This window comes from Ursus maritimus, unplaced genomic scaffold (genome assembly GCF_017311325.1).
Source record: "Ursus maritimus isolate PB19 unplaced genomic scaffold, ASM1731132v1 scaffold_10, whole genome shotgun sequence".
Taxonomy (NCBI): Eukaryota; Metazoa; Chordata; class Mammalia; order Carnivora; family Ursidae; genus Ursus; species Ursus maritimus.
Genome location: NW_024423344.1, coordinates 26,410,837 through 26,429,867, shown reverse-complemented (window position 1 = coordinate 26,429,867; position 19,031 = coordinate 26,410,837). Strand labels below are relative to the sequence as shown.

General features: G+C 36.7%; 1 long non-coding RNA gene across 1 annotated transcript in view; it reads left to right on the top strand.

The window, feature by feature from the left end:
• LOC121100978 overlaps positions 1-17,560 on the top strand; it is a 32,093-nt gene extending 14,533 nt beyond the window's left edge. Inside the window, exons 2-3 of the long non-coding RNA XR_005832782.1 lie at positions 3,439-3,602; positions 17,523-17,560. This is a non-coding gene — a long non-coding RNA (uncharacterized LOC121100978). The remainder of the gene's footprint in view (positions 1-3,438; positions 3,603-17,522) is intronic.
• The last annotated feature ends 1,471 nt before the right edge of the window (positions 17,561-19,031 follow it).

Below are 19,031 nucleotides of genomic sequence, written 5' to 3'. Positions count from 1 at the left end.
CTCTTCCTTTTGGCCTCTGCTCAAATGTCATTTTATCAGTGAGGCCTTTTCAGACCACCCTGTATGCACTGACACCCTACCACACCCTGTCTTCTAACCTTGCTTTAGTTTTCTTCACTTCCTAGTCATAAAGATAATGGAAGAAATGACAAAGATAAAAATAGACAAATTTGACTACCTAAAAAGGTAAAACTTCTGGATACCAAAAAAAAAGAAAGAAAGAAAGAAAAAAAAACGATAAACAAAACTAAAAGACAAATTTCAAAATTGGGGACAGTATTTACCAGTAATATAACTGGAAAAGGGAAATGAGTTATAATAATAATAATAATAGTAGTAATAATAATAAAGCATTTATAGAAAGAGTAAACAGATTAATTCATTCACAGAACATGAATTAGTGACTTAAATATTTAGAAAAAAACCTTCAACCTCACAGAGAGGCTAAGAAATTTAAATAAAGGGTTGCCTTTACATCCTAATACATAGTTCTCTGTTTTCAGTACTTTAATATGCTGAGCCTATTATTCTTATAATTGACAAACAATTAAAGTTGCATAAAAAAGATTTTCATTAGGAATGTCCATTTAGGGTTTATGTATGTGATTCTTTAAGTCTTTAAATGGCTTTATTTAATATTTTTACCTTGAAACTGAAATAAGATGATTAGTAGACAGCATACAGAACAACCATATACGTTGGTTGTAAAATATATAGGTTAACAACATGGGTGACCCTTAAAAGCATTATGCTTAAGATATAAAATGTCCAAAAGAGGGCAAATATATAGAGACAGAAAGCAGATCAGTGGTGCCTAGGGTCGGGAGTGGGAATGATGAGTGACCATAGTAGGAATGAAATTTCTTCTTGGGGTGATGGAAATGTCTTAGTGGTGATTAATGGTTGTCCAACCTTGTAAATATACTAAAATTCATTGAATTCTACACTGAAAACAGGTGAATTTTATGGTATATGAATGATTTCAGTTATTTAAAAAGATATAGTTTAAAAGACTTCAGCCAAATAGAACACACAATCTCAATTTGAAGTTACATCAAAGGTATGAGAAGCTCACTAGAGTTACTTGTGAGATAGCCAATAGAATCTTAACTGTTTCTATCCTTAAATTTCCCTTATTTTTATCAAGAGACACATCATTAATTCACACTTCCTAGAGGCATTTAGATGTAGAGAAACATCTGATTTATTGACTAATTCTCTAAAACATACTTTTATAAATTTAAAATACAGCAGTGGCTAGAATCAAGCTAGTAGTGGCTTATAGAAGACCCACTGCTTGATTAATGAAGCTGTTTTGCAACTACAATTTAAATTTTTCATTCTTTCAGCAATTGATTATTGAGTGTTTACTATGGTTTTGTTAATAATCTATATTTTTATTGTTTTTCTATTTCCTTACTTTCCACTGTTAATTTCATTATTTTCTTTTTCAACTTTGTTTTTTCCTACCTTTTCGAGATGCACATGTAGCTCTATTGTTTTCAATCTTGTATTTTAAATTCATTTACATACATGCATTTCATTCTAATTAATACTAATTACCTTTCTAATTACCCTTCTAATTATAATTTCCATTTTGGTTTCCTCTTGAACCCATAAGTTATTTAGGAGAGTATCTGATTTATTTTAGTTTGTGACCCCGAATTCCACTGTACAGATAAAGAAACTAAAGTCCAGAAAAATTAAATGTCTTGCTCAAAATTGTATAGCTAATGCATGGGCTGAAATTAAAGTCTCCTGATTACTACTCCATTTTACCTTTCTAATTTCTTAATTCATATTCTTACCCTATCAGAAAGTTTCCTAAAATTAAACCAATATTGTCATTAACTTATATTACACCGAGAATCCAATTTTTACTAGCCTTATATATTTTAAAAATATTTGCCTAAACCTTTTTCTAAATATATTGGACATTGTCCAAGGATTTATTAATTTCTAGCCATATCATTTGACATAGTGCTTAGCACATATTAGGCTCTCAATAAAAAATTTATTGAGGGAATTTTTGTTTAATGAATATTTTAAGAATATTATTAGTGCCACCTATGAGCTTTATTAAACATCAAATGACAAGTACTGAAATGAAAGAATCTTTCTGGCTTATCATAGCACGAATTCAGGGGATTAATGATAAAGATGAACAAGAAACCAGAATCAATGTTGAAATGAGCTATACCTCCATGATCAAAAAAAGTGGGGATGGGGGGGACTGAAATATATGGAAAAATAAAAATGAAGTTTAAATAACAATAACCAACTTTCATTTAATATCCTATAAGAAAGAGGATGTTATTATCTCCACTGTATAAAGGGGGAAAGGGAACCCCAGATAATTTGAGTCACTTGCCCTGGTGACACAGCCAGAAGTGACAACCCTTGGATTGGAAGGCAGCTTCTGTCTGACTCCCAGCCCATTATCTTTGCAATAAGCCAGAGTCTTCTCGAGGGCTCTGTCCTCGCAGCTCTAGCCCACCCCTTGGCTAATTGGTAATTGGGAAGAGGGAGATAGCTCAGAAGCAAAGGGAGGGAGGGGCTGGTGGTATCTGGATCAATCTCCAGTGAACACAAAATACTTTGCTAGAGGTCAAATACTACCACACTTTTTTCTTATCCTTGGGAATAACCTTTGGCAGGGGTGGGGAGGAATTAGACAGTTCTGTCTTTAACATCCTGTCTACCTCTTTTTCTAACTCCTCACTGAAGCACAAAGGGAATCTAATGTCAGAACCTGCAATGCCATGTTAACAATATTATTCTTACAGTTAATGAGCTCCTTTTTGCATCTATTCTCTAGGCTTCTTTTTAAAATGTAGGCATTTCCCTTTTATTATTTAATAAAACTACATTAATTAATCTTACCAATATAATTCGATGATGCACAATAACAATCATTTTCTTGGTATTTATATATTATATATTAGGCCTTTGCTAATAACTATCTTTTTGTTATTTTATACATTTATCAAAGCAGCTTCATTCCTTATGTGCCAGTTCCTAATGTTTTCCTTGACCATCCCCCTCCATTACATTTAGGATCTGCAAATTGGTAATTAGAACAACCATTCCTCCGTCCTCAACTTTTAGATTGTTTACTTTTTTCCCCCTTCAGTTTTGTGGTTTCTCCTTGAGCTCTATAATCATTATTTTTTATATCATAGATGGTGTGTGGCGATTACAAAGAATGTTTTTATAATTTGGAGAAATGTTCGCATACAAAGTTAAAAAAAAAAAAAGAAGTAAAGCAGGATTCAAAATTGCATATACAGTGTGACCCCAACTAAACGAACATTTAAGTGTTTTATTTAGGTTAAATTTTTGAAAACTATACCAAAATAGTGACAGTGATCACTCTGGGTGATGAGAGTATAAGCAATTTTTAAAAATCCTGTGTATTTTTCATGTTTTCTACAACAGGTATGTATTAGCTTTTGCCAGACCTGGGTCAGAGCCCAAAGTCAAAACTGAGGCCAAAGGGACAATCTTGCTGAGGACTCCTGCTGCTGCCAAGGGCTGTCCATCCATAGGAAGACTTCCCTTGACAGCCCTGTCCTGAGGCAGCTGGTTCTGGTGGGCAGCTGGTAGGTATGTGTGGCGTGCATGGGCTGTGGGAGTGTGTAGCAGGAAGGAGAAATCCTAGGGAGAAGTCTGACAGTCTGATTTCTCTAGGGAGAGACCAGAGCTCTCTTAGTCTGTGGTTAAAAGCAAATCCCACTTGGACTAGAATGGAAATAACATCTGAATCCAGATGAAAGCTGAATATCTAGTATCTATATTGTCCAATTCACTCTCCAGCTGGAGGTTCATTTCCTTGAACTAAGATATTTGAGCAAGTTCTGGTCTTTTAATTCAGATTAATAGAGTAATATTTAATATATTTTCCAGCATCCCTTTGTCTCAATTTTCTCAAATCATTAAGGGCCTAATAATAATATTCTCCCACTATCTCATTAAAGTGTCATGAAGATTCAGGAATAAATATCTTCTATTTACTTTGCCACTTAGAATACAGCTCTTTACCACAAATTATGTTGCCTTTCTAGGTTAGAAAGCTGTGGTGGGGGAAGGGTGCATACCCTTTACTTTCCCTTTTAACTCTCCAGACTTTATACCATTATTCTTCTTTCTGGGAAATGAGACAGAAGAACTAAAGTCCTCTCATCTTAAAAGGTTTGCTTAATGACCATCCCATGTGAACATATGCAGTCTCAGCTGAGAAGCAAGACTGCTGCAACCATATAGGCCCCAAGACTGACTCATTTATCAAATATTAAAGAGTCATTTCATAGAATGGCTTTTCCAGGCACTTTTCAATAGAATTGAAGCCTGAGCAATTATAAGAAAAGCAAAGAACCCTTAGGTTTCTTACTGAAGGGGTCAGTCATCTAACCATTTGGGAAACCTGGCATAATAACCTATGTGATTTTTTCCCCCAAGCTAAGTTTTCCACACAGAACAAAAAAATATACCATTTCCCATGGTGAATAAACATAAAGAGAAGATATTTTCAAGGAGCTATTTTCTAAGAGTTAATATCTAGAGCACTGTTCTTGTCCATTGAATCCTATTCCCTCATTTCCAGCCTCCGGCTTCCCATGAGTTGTTAGATTAATAGACTGAACAACTGACTAATGTTGAGATCATAGAGTTCTGATAATATATCATTCTTACATGACCCCCCCCCTTATCATGTCTAAACTGACAATCAATTTAGTTTGGCACAACACAGGACTCCACACATCAATTGCCAGAATATAATATTAATGTAAGATATTTATAAGGTAGAGAGATTAAGGTGGAGGACTGAGAACAAGGTAATAGTTAAGGTCTACATTCTATGCTGTGGGTCCTTTTTATTTGTACTCACTGCTGTTTGCACATTGCTAACAACACCATGCCTTTCATGTGCATGGCTTGAGGAGAGAGCAATGGATCTGTCCTACTAAAGCAATGTGGGATTGTCTTCTGACCATCAAGCTAAGACCTACTAAAACAGGATTAGGACTGAATTCTAATTCAGCCTCTATCTTGAATTGCTCACCCACCAACACAGAACTGGTATAAGTGGGCTGCTCTGAAAGTCTGGCCTGCTCACCAGATATTGGCAGCAAGCCATTCTCTATGGAGATGTTTGTTTGATGTTTAAAACATGCAAACTCAGCATCTTTGGTAAAGTAGAACAATAACCATTTCTTATTCAACATAAATGATGATCCTTTTATGACCAAAAAAAAAAAAGTCGATAAAAGACTGAGTTTGAAACCAGACTTTTTTCCAATATGAATAAGAGTTCAGTTATTTTTTCACTTAAGCTTTGGGAGTGCTTCTCTCTTTTTGGACAGTTTCGTATCTCCTTTCCCGTACAGATGTCTATTGCCTTCAAGGCTTTCACAGAGAATTTAATCCTTGGCAGTGAAAAGAAAGAATCCCATGGGGCAAGTCAGGGGGGAGGAAGGAGGGACTAGCCAAGTTGAAGGATGTTGATTTGAATGGAAAAATCCTTTAGTCATGCCAAAGATGTGAAATTATCAAAGACACAAAGATCTTGTAACGTAGAAACTGAGGTAAACTCTGTCTTTCAGGAAACATATACTTTTTCAGTACTCCATATTGTGATGTCAACCCTACAATAGATTATCCTTGAGAAAGAATATTACTCTCACCTTTTGGGACCCTCTGCTACCTTATAGAGTTGAGTATATTTGCTTCTAGAGATCTAAGATGATTGAACACTAATTTGTACTTTGCTTCAGATTTAAACGAGGTTGTCGCCAGTACCTAGTGTTTTGGGAACTGAAAACAGGCTCTCGATGGATCTCATCCCGGATCTTAATTTCAGCATATTTATTTCCACGTGCCTTCTTCCTTGGCTGTATCAGCTCGTGTTCTTTGATTGCAAACAACCGTATTTGCCTCTGGTACACTTAAGCAAGAAAGGAATTTTTGGGAAAATCGGGGAAGCTCCAAGGATTGAGAAGAGGAGGCTAAAGACCCAATGGTGGAAAGAACAGACCCAAAGAGCTCACATGAATCTCCAAAGCATGAACTTTTCAAACAGCTGCATCCGAAACAAAGGATTCTGATTCCAGGAAGAGAGCATTTAACTGGTTTAGCTAGGTTCAACTCTTCACTCAGGGACTGGGGGAAGCCAGGGTCTCCGAACAACAGTCCCACCAGATGGTATCCAAAAGTGAGGATGGGATTACCACAAAGTAAATGGGGATGCTATTCCTGAAAGAATGGGACTGAAAGCTGAGTAGCTAAAGGAAGTAAACCCACAACAACAACAAAACAAATGGGTGCCGCCCCCTTCCTCTCTCCACTTCACTGTTTTGCCTGTTTTCTGCTCTTTTGTATGTATTTCCCTCTCTTCTTTTTTCCTCTGTCTTTTCTGCCTTTCTTGCCTTTTCCTTACCCTTTAAAGTTTATCTGGTATTGTGGCTGAAATTTTTGTCATTGTTTCTGCTTTTTCCTGGTGATCCTAATATCAAAATTGTATCACCTAAACAACTGATCCTTGTGGGCGATTGGTGGTAGTGGAGTAGGAAAATGTCCACATTGTTTGATTTTTGAAGACATGTTCCTGAATCTATCCTTTTTAAAACCAGCAACTCCCCCAACTGCCTACTGTTATGCCTATAATCTAATTGTTATAACGGAATTCCTTTAATCAAAGCAAGGAGACTTCACGAATTGTCATTGAAAGGATAATAATCTACTATTTACTATTTCCATCTTATCATGAAATCAGTCAACCTGTTAGCAAAGGAAGCCAGGGAACAGCCCACCTGGTTGACATAAATGTGCCAGAGTAAAATGAGCCTTTACAATGGAGACAGAGGTTATAGGTCAGACCTCAGACCCACCTCTTTCTGGCTTTGTGACTTAGTTTAATTATTTATTTCCTTCAAGCTTCATTTACCTCATCTGTGAAAGGGGATATAATTCTTATCTCATTTGGCTATTATGAAAAATCAATAAAATTATATTTGCAAAATACTGTACTACCTGGCATATTATAGGTGTGCAGTAAAGGTTAAATTCCTCCTTCCTCCAACAAATATGAACACCTACCATGCCCCACACACCAAGCTAAATGCTAGGAACAGGAGCAAAACAGACATGCTTCCTACCGCTTGGAGGTTACTTCTAGTGGAAAAGACACACATTAAGCAAAATCCAATATAGAAAGTATTGGTGCCAATAAATACATTAATTAGAGGTTCACAGACAATGGCTGCTATAGACACAATGTTTGTGTCCCCCCAAAATTCATATATCGAAACTTAATCTCTAATGGTATTTGGATGATATTTGGAGGTGGGACATTTAGGATGTGATTAGGTCATGAAGATGGACCTCTCATGAATGAGACTAGTGCCTTTATAAAAGAGCCTTCAGAGACATCTGTTGTCCTTTCTCCCACAGAAGGACATCCATGAAGCAAAAAAAGATTCTCACCAGACACTGAATCTTCTGTATCTGGATCTTGGGCTTCCTAGCCTCCGGAACTATGAGAAATAAAACTTTGTTGTTTATAAGCCACCTAGACTGTTATTTTGCTATGGCAGCCCAAATGGACTAAGACAGTGGCACTCACACTACATAAATTAACTATAGATCTGGACTAAATAGAAGCAGTCAAAGTCAGTAGATCAGAGTAAACTCACTGAAGATATGTGACTGACCACTCTGGGTGTTCAGGGGAAAATTTCCCCTCTCTCATTTTGCCAAAAAGGATGTTATTAAAGAAATAATATTTCTATGTTTGCATAAGAAAAAGAAGACAAGTTGTTTTACTTGGAGATGTTTTGATTGTAGGATTTTGCATGGAGAATCTTTGGAAGATTGAAATCATGTATTTTAATGACGTAAGCATGAATGAATTAGTCTATGCAGTAGTTGAGATGGTCAAGATCAAGAAAAAGAGACAATCCAAGAAATTTTAGGGGGAAATGTACTAAGTGTTTGTAGCAGAGATTGCTAATTGCATAACAGTGTCTTATTTCCCCTTCCTTACTGAAAGTACTCAATTTTTTTTAGCGTAGCCCACTGCTTCTCAGCTAAAAGTCTGAGTTGCCCTTGTAGCTAGGTGAAGCCACATGACTGGCTAGGTAATCAGAAGAAAGCAGAGATGTTATGTTTTCTAAAAAGACTGCTAAAATGGAGGGGCACTCTTTTACTTCCCTCTTTCTCCTTACGGCTACGATCAGGAACTTTAGCACCACCTTAGGCCATAGATAAACCTTGGGAATGGAAACCATGCAGAGTAAAGCAACAAGATAAAAAAGCCTGGGTCCTGATACTTGCTGCCTTCATAACGCCCTTGTACTTCCTATCTCCAGACTTCTTCCATGTAAGTGGGAAATAAACCGTCTAGTTCAAGCCACTATTTTGGGCTTTATTTTTTTTTTATCATATATACAAATTTAATCATAATTGATATATTGCTTGGATAATATGCTAAATGTTATGGGGGTTATAAAATAGACATATCTCGTGGCCTTTCTACTTTAGAAGTTTACATTGAGTTGATCGTTAGATTTTTGGAAAGTTATTTGAGAGTCGGAGGCAATAAAGTTAGAAAGGTAGCCTGGATCCAGATTATATAGGCTGTTCTGGACCTCTGTAAAGTCATTGGACTTTCATTTTACTTATGGAGAGTTTCAGTGTTATCATTCGACTTATATTTTTAAAGGATCAGATTTTTCACTTCTGGCATGGTAGACTGGGTAGTTTGAACAAACACTCCCACTGAGAACAACAACAAAAACAAAAACCATAGACAAAATGTTAGAAAAAAATTCCTTGAAGGCATTAGAGAACCAACAAGTTAATTAAGAATTGCAGGGCCAAGTTCCAGGAGAAAACAAATCACAGACATAAGCTTGGCAGTTAGGGAACTTTTCCTATAGAGCCTTTACCAATTCTGGAAGAAGTGGCTGAGAAATTGAGAAATCAGTGTTTTTGACAGGCTTATAAAGCCGAGGCAAAAAAAATTAAATCACAAAGGGGTGGGGAATAAACCTGGTAAACCATTTAGGTTTTAGGTTGATACTTTGATAGGCTACATTAAAAAGTAAGGTGAACAGGGAGTCAACTGACCTTCACAGGGACTGAATCCCTGCTTCAAATCAGCTTAATCATGAAACTGGATTGCTAGAGCCCCTTGCTGCCTATAGAAGCAAATTTCTGTAAAAACATATCACACCGAAAATAGCCAAGCACACAAAGGGAGACATGCTGGAAACCTAGATAAACCAGAGAAAATAGAAACAGACTTGCTGAGGCTGCATCCAGCACAGATTTAAATATAGCTGTATTTACTATGTAAAACCAATAAAAAGACTGCGATTTTGGAAGAGAACTGAAAATCTAAAAATGAGCCCCCCAAAATTTATATCTGAAAAATACAATAACTAAAATTAAGAATTCAATGGAAAAGATTAATAATAGATTAGACAAAGCTAAAAAGAGATTTAGTGAACTGGAAGATGGAGCAGAAGAAAATATCCAGAATGTAGAGAAAAAAAAGTGTGGAAAATACAGAATAGAGGATAAGAGACACAGAGCTTACAGTGAGAAGGTCCAAGATACATATAATTGGAGCCCCAAGAGGAAAGAGGGAAAGAGAATGGGACAGGAGCCATTTTTGAAGAGACAATGGCTAAGAATTTTTCAAAATTTACAAAAAACCTTGAGCCCCATTTTCAAGGATCTCTATGAACCCAGGCAGGATAAATAAAAGAATTCCACCCTAGATTCATCATAGTAAAACCAAAGACAAAGAGAAAAAATCTTAAAATCATAGAGAAAAAAAGGAGCAATAAATTTCAAAGTGACAACAAACTTATAGCTAACTTCTTCATAGATTTATGGAAGCCAGAAGAAAATGGATAATTAAAAATGCTGGAAGAAAATAACTGTCAACCTAAGATTATATATACCCAATGAAAATATCCTTCAAGAATGAAACTGAAATAAATATCCAGACAAGCAAAACTCAATAAAATTCATATTAACAGGTTCATAGAAAAGAAAATACAAAGATATTTTTTTAGGCAGAAAGAAAATGGTCACAGATAGAAACCCAGTGATGCAAGACAGAAGAAAGAGCAATAAAAAGAGTAAATATGTGAATAAGCATAAATAAATATTGACTGTATAAAATAACAATAATTTATTGTGGAGTTTTCAATAAATATGAAATTAAAATACAACAATACCATATAAGTCAGGAGGAGGAAAAATAGAGTTTCGAGATTCTATGGCTCTTACAGTCTGGTGAGAGGGTAAAAATACCAACTAATATTATATTAGACTTTGATAAGCTAATACTGTAATCTCTGCAGTAAAAAAATAATAAAAGAATGTGTAACTAATAGAGGGAGGAAATTGGAATATTGACAATAATAACATCAACCCAAAAGATAACAGGAAATAATAGAAAATAGACCACAGAGCAGGAGAAACAAATAGAAAGCAAATATTATGATGGTAGATATAAACCAAAACATATCAATAATTATACTAAATGTAAGTGAAATAAATGTTTTAATTAAAGTACAAAAATTGTCAAACTGGATAAGAAAACAAAACTCAATTACATGTTGCTTACAAGAAACACATCAAAATATAATGATACAGAAAAGTTGAGAGTAAGAGGAGGGAATACGGTACATTATGCAAATATTTTAAAAGAATCATTCTAGCTGTCATGAGGGTAATAAATAAGAACTGTGGACAAGAAAGGCAACTTGACAGGAGCATGAGATCTATTTCAGGTGGGAAGTAACAGAGGTCAAGATATTGCAATAGTTCAGATGTGTTACAGGTGCACTTAGGTGCACGAAAGCACTATAGAAAGACTACAAATATGAAAGGAAAGAATGTATTCCTAAGAATGCTGGGTGCAAGAATTAATATCTCCCCTACTATATTTCTCCCTGTGTTACCTATATGCTATTATTAAGATCAAACTAAGGACAAAAGAGTCCTGGCAAAAGGACAGAGCACTCCTGAGGCTCATACAAAGGGGCCCCAGAGAATGTCAGAAACTCTAGGATAGAGGCCACCCCACTTCACTTTACTATTCCAACTTGCCTTAGACTGCATTCATTGTAGTGCTGCTCTTGCCATGCTACTCTAAAAAATCAAATTTAACCCAAAGATATTCTTTCTGAAAGACCTGTAATTGTTTAGCTTCAGCAATACTGGCCAAAGATCAAGATCCTTGAGAAAACTATTCTTTCATACCCATTGTTCCTAATCCCAGCAACATGAATATTGATATCCACGGTGAACGTTTAGCTCTCAATTGCCAGCACAGAATGGAGAATATATTGTAATTAATAAGATAGTCATCATTGGTAGGATAGTGAGGGGAATAAAGAAATTCTTTATAAATTCTAGTTATTTTCTGGCCGCATTATTAGGAACATCAAGTTGACTAGTTGATGATATCTTTATTAGCTCATCTGTTACATAACCTAGAAGGGATCATATATGACACATGCATAGATGTTTTAAGCATTATTTTGTAGTGATGCTGCTTGTTTATCTAACTTCCCTTCTGAACACCAGTATCTTGGTTGCAAAGTTATTTAGAGTCAATTAGTTCAGATGCCTCTCAATGAAACAACATATAAAGGAATTCTTGAGTTAGGACTTGAGAAAGATCTATGAGCTGAGAAGAGAACCCAAATTGTGGAATGAACTAGGCTCAGTTAAGTATAAATATGTATTAGGAAAATCATAATAAAAATATACTCTGCAACAGTTTTGATGAAATACCCAATATATTTCATTAATTATTTCAATTAGAGAACTCTTGGTTAATAAATAACAGAAAACCCTGATTTAAACTGGCTTGGGAGCTCCCCTCTACTTGATGGGGTGCTGCCTGATTCATGAACCGATTAATAAAGCCAATCAGATCTTCAACAAATAAATAAATAAATAAATAAACTGGCTTAAGCATAAGGAAACATTATTTCACATGAATGGAAGTCCAGAAGTAGGGGAGGATTCAAGATTGGTTGATTAATAATTCAACAATATCATCAAATACTGAAGTTCTTTCCATTCACCCGCTCTGCAAATTTTTAGAAAAAAGGTTTGGTTGAGTATATTCCCAATAAAAGAAGAAAGTCCATCTCTTCCTCTAATTCTTTCTTAAGAGGGAGAAAACCTTTTCTAGAAGCCCCTCAGCAGACTTTTTCTCATTGGGTCACAAGCCCCTTTCCTAAGCCAGTTACTGGCAAGGTGAATGAAATTACCACAGTTAGCCTGGATTGATCATCTGGTGTGTGGGAAGGATGGTGAGAAGCCAACTGTAATGAACACCAGGCCAGGGCCCTACTGACAGAGGAAGCCATTTCTCACCTCATATTGTCCATGTCCTATGCTTCTTCTGCCCCTGGACTCTATCACTCCTGCTCCTCTGTCCACTCCAACTGGCCCATGCTAGAGTGTTTTCTTTCCAATGTGATGGCTGTAGAACATTCTCATTCTTTTCATTTCTTCATCTGCAGTTATTAAAAATACAGATTTTACAACCAACCCATGGTTGCCATAGGGGAGGTAGGTGAAACAGAACAAGGGGATTAAGAGTATACTTATCGTGATGAGCACTAGGCAATGTATAGAATTGTTAAATCATTATACTGTACACCTGAAATGAACATAACACTGGAGGTTATTTATTACGTCAATTAAAAAAATACAAGTTTTCTATGAGAGGATCTTCATCAATTTGATGTCTGTGACACATCGCTTCTGCTCTTATAAGCTGTTAAGATTTGTGCAGAACTCTACCTCAAGGAGGGGGAGGTCTTTGGCCTTCTCCTTAAAAATGGGCCTATACCATCTCCCTTTAAAAAGAAAATTCTCTTTGCCTTACTGTGGAAGAAAGGATAGGTGCTTTCTCAAGGATACTTCATTATCCCCCCAAAATATGTTTCCTATGTTTATTATTATTATTGTTATCATCATCATCATTATTATTATTATTTTGGCATACCACTTGCAAATGTGCTCTTTGGCCTCAGTAAATACAGCTACAACTAACCACTGGCTGCCTTACCCACTTATGTGTGGATTTTAAAGACAAAGTGGTTATATTTCCAATTGTCTCAATAAATTATAATTATATAAGATTATCAAATTATAGGACTTGAAGGAAGGTAGGCCAAATTATAATTATTTTTGGTCTAATTATGAATCAAGTTTGCCTAGAAAAAAAATTAATCATTTTGGGGACGCCTGGGTGGCTCAGTCGGTTAAGCATCTGCCTTCGGCTCAGGTCATGATCTCGGGGTCCTGAGATTGAGTCCTGTGTGGGGGTCCTAGCTCAGCAGGAAGTCTGCTTCTCCCTTTGCTTGTGTGTGCTCTCTCTCTCTCTGACAAATAAATAAATAAAATCTTTAAAAAAAATAATCATTTTCATTACTTAATAAATAAAAAAAATAATTCTTATTAAAGCAAATAAGCTGAAACTGGACAGTTTTCTCATATTTTGTATTTTACTTTATATATGATGTAACACCTATAAGAAATTAGTTAATGAGATTTTTCTCATGTTATTAACATAGAATATAATGTCTCTCTCAACCTCCTCAGAAAACAGATTTTCTCCAAAATGCTTCATAGTGTGAATTTAGGTCTGAAGACAGGCAGAAAAGCTTCTAAATTCAGAATAGGTCAGGAGAGTTTCTTTTTTATTGTCCCTTTCCACTGCTACTGTCTGTAGTCATTATTCCTTTTCCATTGTCCCCTTCTGGAAAGCAGAAAAAACACTGCTTCCCCGTAGGCCCTCAGGGAGACTAGGTTTAATTAAAGTCTGAAAAGCACATTTGAAAATGAGGACTATTAAACCAGAAATAATTTGTGAAGTGTTTGACCCCAATCTGCGTATTACCAGTAGATGAAAGAGAGAAGAAAAAAGTAGAATAAGAGAAAGAAAGAAATCGGGGGGGGGAGGTACGCCTGGGTGGCTCAGTCCTTAAGCATCTGCCTTCAGCTCCGGGCGTGATCCCAGGGTTCTGGGATCGAGCCCCACATCGGGCTCCATGCTCTTCTGGGAGCCTGTTTCTTCCTCTTTCCACTCCCCCTGCTTGTGTTCCCTCTCTCACTGGCAGTCCCTCTCTCTGTCAAATAAATAAATACAATCTTAAAAAAAAGAAAGGAAGAAAGAAAGAAAGAAAGAAAGAAAGAAAGAAAGAAAGAAAGAGAAAGAAAGAAAAAGAAAGAAAGAAGAAAGAAAGAAAGAAATCAGGGAAATATTAATGGTCAGTTACCAACTGCAATCAGGGGTGGGGTTCCCTGGACATCACTTGGTGGGAAGGGATGTGAGGCCCCGTTGGCCATTCATTAGCTGCTGTTCTGGAAAATCCAAATTAAACATTCTTATAGATGCTACAATGGAAAAAGTACGTGGTCATCACATGTAATTGACTGAGTCCTGCATAGACAGCAGTAAAATCGTCACAAACAAAAAGCATTTGCACTCACGTCACGTGCATGTGCAAGACAGCATTCCATGCCACTCAGCCACATGAGGCAGACTAATGAGGTAGTCATCTCCTGTTGTGGGCCATGTTTCTGGAATGGTCTATGTGTTCTGTTCTCCTCTATCTGAGATGCTACAAGCCATTTCTTGGAAATTTGTATCTTGTGCAATTGTCTATCTTTGTTTTCTCTTTGATTTTCTAATTGTTTGCCACTCTGCACAGAAGCTGAGCATAATTAATTTATCAAGCATAATATCCATTAGTGGGATTACCACGAGAACTGCCCAATTTTTCGGGATATTCATCAATCTGTTAATCGAAGAGTTGGCAACCATTGTACTTGAAGTCACTGTAGTACTGAACCCAAGGAAGATGCCATTATCAGATGAAATTTTCAAACCACAGAGGTTGATATTCAGTGTTATTTTTGTGGTAGTCATTGGTAGCCAGTGCCTACGGAAGGGTCCTGGAAACTTGGTTTATGGATCCTTTTTTGGATTTGACCCTTTTTTTTTTTTAAGATTTTAAAAATTTATTTATTTTAGAGACGGGGGTAGCAGATGGAGGGAGAGGGACAAATAGACTTCCTACTGAGCATGAACCTGATGCGGGGCTTGATCCCATAACCCTGAGATCATGACCTGAACCAAAATCAAGAGTCAAATGCTTAACTGCTGAGACACCAGGCGCCCCTGGATTTGACCTTATTTTAGGAACAATCCCAACCTATAGTTGGCAACTTTTCATTGGCAATATATCCTTGTCTGCAATCCAGGACTTTGTTACCAGGAGATTTAAACAGGCACATATGTTTAAATTAACAAAGATATAATAACCAAGAAAGGAATTAGAAGTAAAGGGCAATCATGGGTTAATACACAGTTTAGAAGAAATTATCTAAAATAGAGATTGACCTGTGCTCTAATTGTTCCTGTAGTATCCTAAAGTTGAAGTTGAAACCAAAGCAAAAGTTTAGAAGTCCTTGCTCTATTAAATATCTTCTACTTTATCCCTCTTTAAAGCCAAGTGAATAGGGTTTTCAAAACTTAATCTGAGGGTTTTTACTTTTCTGTTTTACATTAGAATGTTCTCATCTCTCACTTTACTATTGACACCTAAAAAACTGATACAGCTTACATGAAACAGCCCCTCATGAATTATTTACCCTATGAGGACAGAGAATATTCCTCATCTACACAGATGTACACCTTATAGCAACTGATTTAGTACCATATGCTTTAGGGACATTCATAAAATGTCCCCAAGTGTCAACAAAATATGGGTGGTAAAGATAATAAATGACAAAATGCTGTTGAATTTGTACAAGATTCTGGATGGTCTATCTGAATTCACCTTAGAATGACGGTTAGAAGGAAGATGATATTATCCCTCCTCTTTAAATCTGCAAAAGAAATCTTATAAGATGATTTATAGTTTTGAAATCTTGTGAGCATTTTAAGCAATCAAGATTAATTAGTACTATTCCCATATTACTATTTACCTCCCATATGCACCAGAGACCAAAAGTCTCTAAGAGGCTAGATAAGAACCAAGAAAGTACCATAGGGCACAAATGTCACCAGAGATAGGTTATCGAGTCTCATAAAAACGCAATTTTGATTTCTGTCCAAGGAACCCTTCTAGACTGTGAACTTGAAAATAGTTGTGAAGTCGACAGAGGAGTATGAATTGTCCAAGTTAATTAGCTGAATTTTCTCTGGGCTAATCCTTATTTTTTAGGCTAGAACATGTTTATCTCTATATTCTAATGAAGTCTCTCTAATAAAATAACTGGCTCTAACAAGTTACTTACAAAATCGAAGACTTTATTCTAAAAAACGACAAGCAAATGGTTACTGGGTTTTCCCCACTTAAATTGTGCCACAGAAAAGGGAAAAGAGTATCTCCCTGGTTTACACAATAAATTGTTCCCCATTCCCCTGGAAAAAAACAAAGCTGGAAATACGCAGTGTCAGGAGCAGCGGGAATCAGTGTGTAACTGAGACCCCAAAATTCTGGCTTGCATTTCCACTTGCAAGACTGACTTATCTCACAAGATCCTTACCCTGCCCGTCTCCCTGTCTCAATCAAATGTGGTTCTTTCCACTTGTTCAGATGTGGTGGCATAAGCTTAAGGCCTGGAAGTGCCAAACAGGAACCATGGCAACGTTGAGCGATGACAAGATTAACACATCTTGAACAAAAATGGAACTCCTCCTTTCGGCAGTTAGGTCCTAGAGGAAATATTTACATCTTGGATTTCGATCCTATGAATGCAAATATTGTCTAGTTATTTACCGGGTGTAACACATTTCATTTCCATTGTTATCTCAACCAAAACAGATTGGTGAATAGGGAAACAAACAATTGCAGGAAGGCAGGCAAGAGCGCGGTAGATTTCTGGAAGGATGAGAAGGGCCTGGCCCAAGCTTCGAGTTTGTCTAGAAGAGGAATAAGACGGGAGGTCTGAAAAGCAGATGCGAGAGACTACAGAGAGTCTTGAATGTCAGCCTGATCAAGGCGAGAAACATTAGCGAAAGTTTACACAACACTAAGGACGCATCAGGCATAATGCCGAGACTTCACGTGGCTTCTTCTCTTCATCCTTCACAACCGGGGCTGTGGATCAGTCTGTTTGCACCGTCACCATGAGAACTATTATTATCCCCCTTTTCACAGAGTTTGGAGAACTTAGATAACTTGCCCAAGGTTACATAGCTGGGAGGTGGCCAAGCTGGTATTAGAATCCAGGTCACTCTGACTCCATAGGGTGAGCTCTTGGACCGCCAAGAGTTTGGGTTTTATCTGACAGGTTTGGGAGTTCAAAAAAAAGAATTGTCAACATCATGTATGCAAGAAGGGTCAAACAGTTCTACAAAACTTATTACAAAAAACAATTATCTTCTCTCGCTGTCCCCACCATTATGTTTTTTTTCCTCCCAGAGACAAGATTAACTCTGATTGCTTCTTTTTTTAAATTCACCTCCACAGGCATCTGGGCGGCTCAGTTGGTTAAGCATCTGCCTTCGGCTCAGGTCATGATCCGGGTCCTGGAATGGAGCCCCACCTGGAGCTCCCCGCTCAGTGGGGAGTCTGCTTCTCCCTCTCCATCTCCGGCTCCCCCAGCTGTGTTCTCTTTCTGTCAAATAAAGGAATAAAATCTTAAAAAAAATAAATTCGCCTCTAAATCTTTAAATAACATTACTGGACTGCAACTGAAGTAACTACTTTATCTTGATTTTTCAGTATTACCTATTATCTATTTTTATTACGCAAGATGAGGATTTAGCTGTCTTCCTCCATTTCCCTGCCTGCATCACAATCATACATTCTCCATGCGATATGTGATTTTGTTAAGCCATATATTTACATTGTTTTCACTAGGTAAATGCTATTTATAATTAAACCAAGTGGTACTAACTGACATTATTACTTTTCCTTTCTTCAGTAACCTTTTGCTTTTCCTGGATCTAATATATATATGTTTAATTGTTTAGTCTTTTGTCCCCAAACAGTCCTTGAGAGGTGTAACTCTTTTCTTACTATGTTCAAATATGCCAGGTGCAATAATCAATTTCATGCTCTTGGAGACATCTGTCCCAGGATCCTCTGACCTTATTTAGTTTGGACTGATTACTCTCTTCATCTCAGATGTGTCCTCAGATCTCCCTTCATTCTGCTAAGTATTCCCTCTGCCTGTCTCTGTTGTTAGGAGTCCTGGATTCCCAAATCCCCGTCCTCCCTCTCCTTTGTTTACTCTTTTTCCTGGAGGAGGGCATCCTTCACAACTTGCTGAGAAAAGGTGATTGGGAAGTGAACTTTAGAAAACGTTTATGTATAAAAACCCTTACATTTGATAGGTTTGGTTGGAAATAGAATTCTGGGCAAAAATATCATGTGTCCCCAGAGTTTTGAAGGCATCATTTTATTGCCCTCTGCTGATGCTATTGAGAAGCCTGAAGTCAGTCTGATTCTTGATCATTTGTATGTAATCTATCCCTCCTACTCACCGAAGCTTTACTGTCTTATCTTTGATTCCTTAAATTTCATGAAGAAATAACTTGGTGTGGATAGATATTCATCTGCTGGGCTGGGAACTTGGTAAACGTTTTCAATCTGGAAACTCATAACCTTTAATGCTCAGAAATGTTTTGAAGTATTTCTTTGTTAATTTCCCCTCCTCCATTTTCTGTTTTCTTTCTGGAAATCTTATTTAGATTTGATCCTCCTAAAATGACCTCTTTTTTCCCCCGCTTGTCAATTTTCCATCTCTTGTCATTTTGTTTTAATTTCTTAGAGATTGCTTCAACTTTATCTTATAACCCTCTTACTGGGTTTTCAATTTATGTTATAATTTTGATAATTTCAGGGAGCTCCTTTTTGTCCTCTAAAGCCTTTTTTCCCCCCTAATAGTTTTTCTTGTTTCATGGTCAAATTATCGTCTCGTATCTCCCTGAGAATCTTAATGATAGTTTTTTTGTTCTTTTCTTCTCACCACAC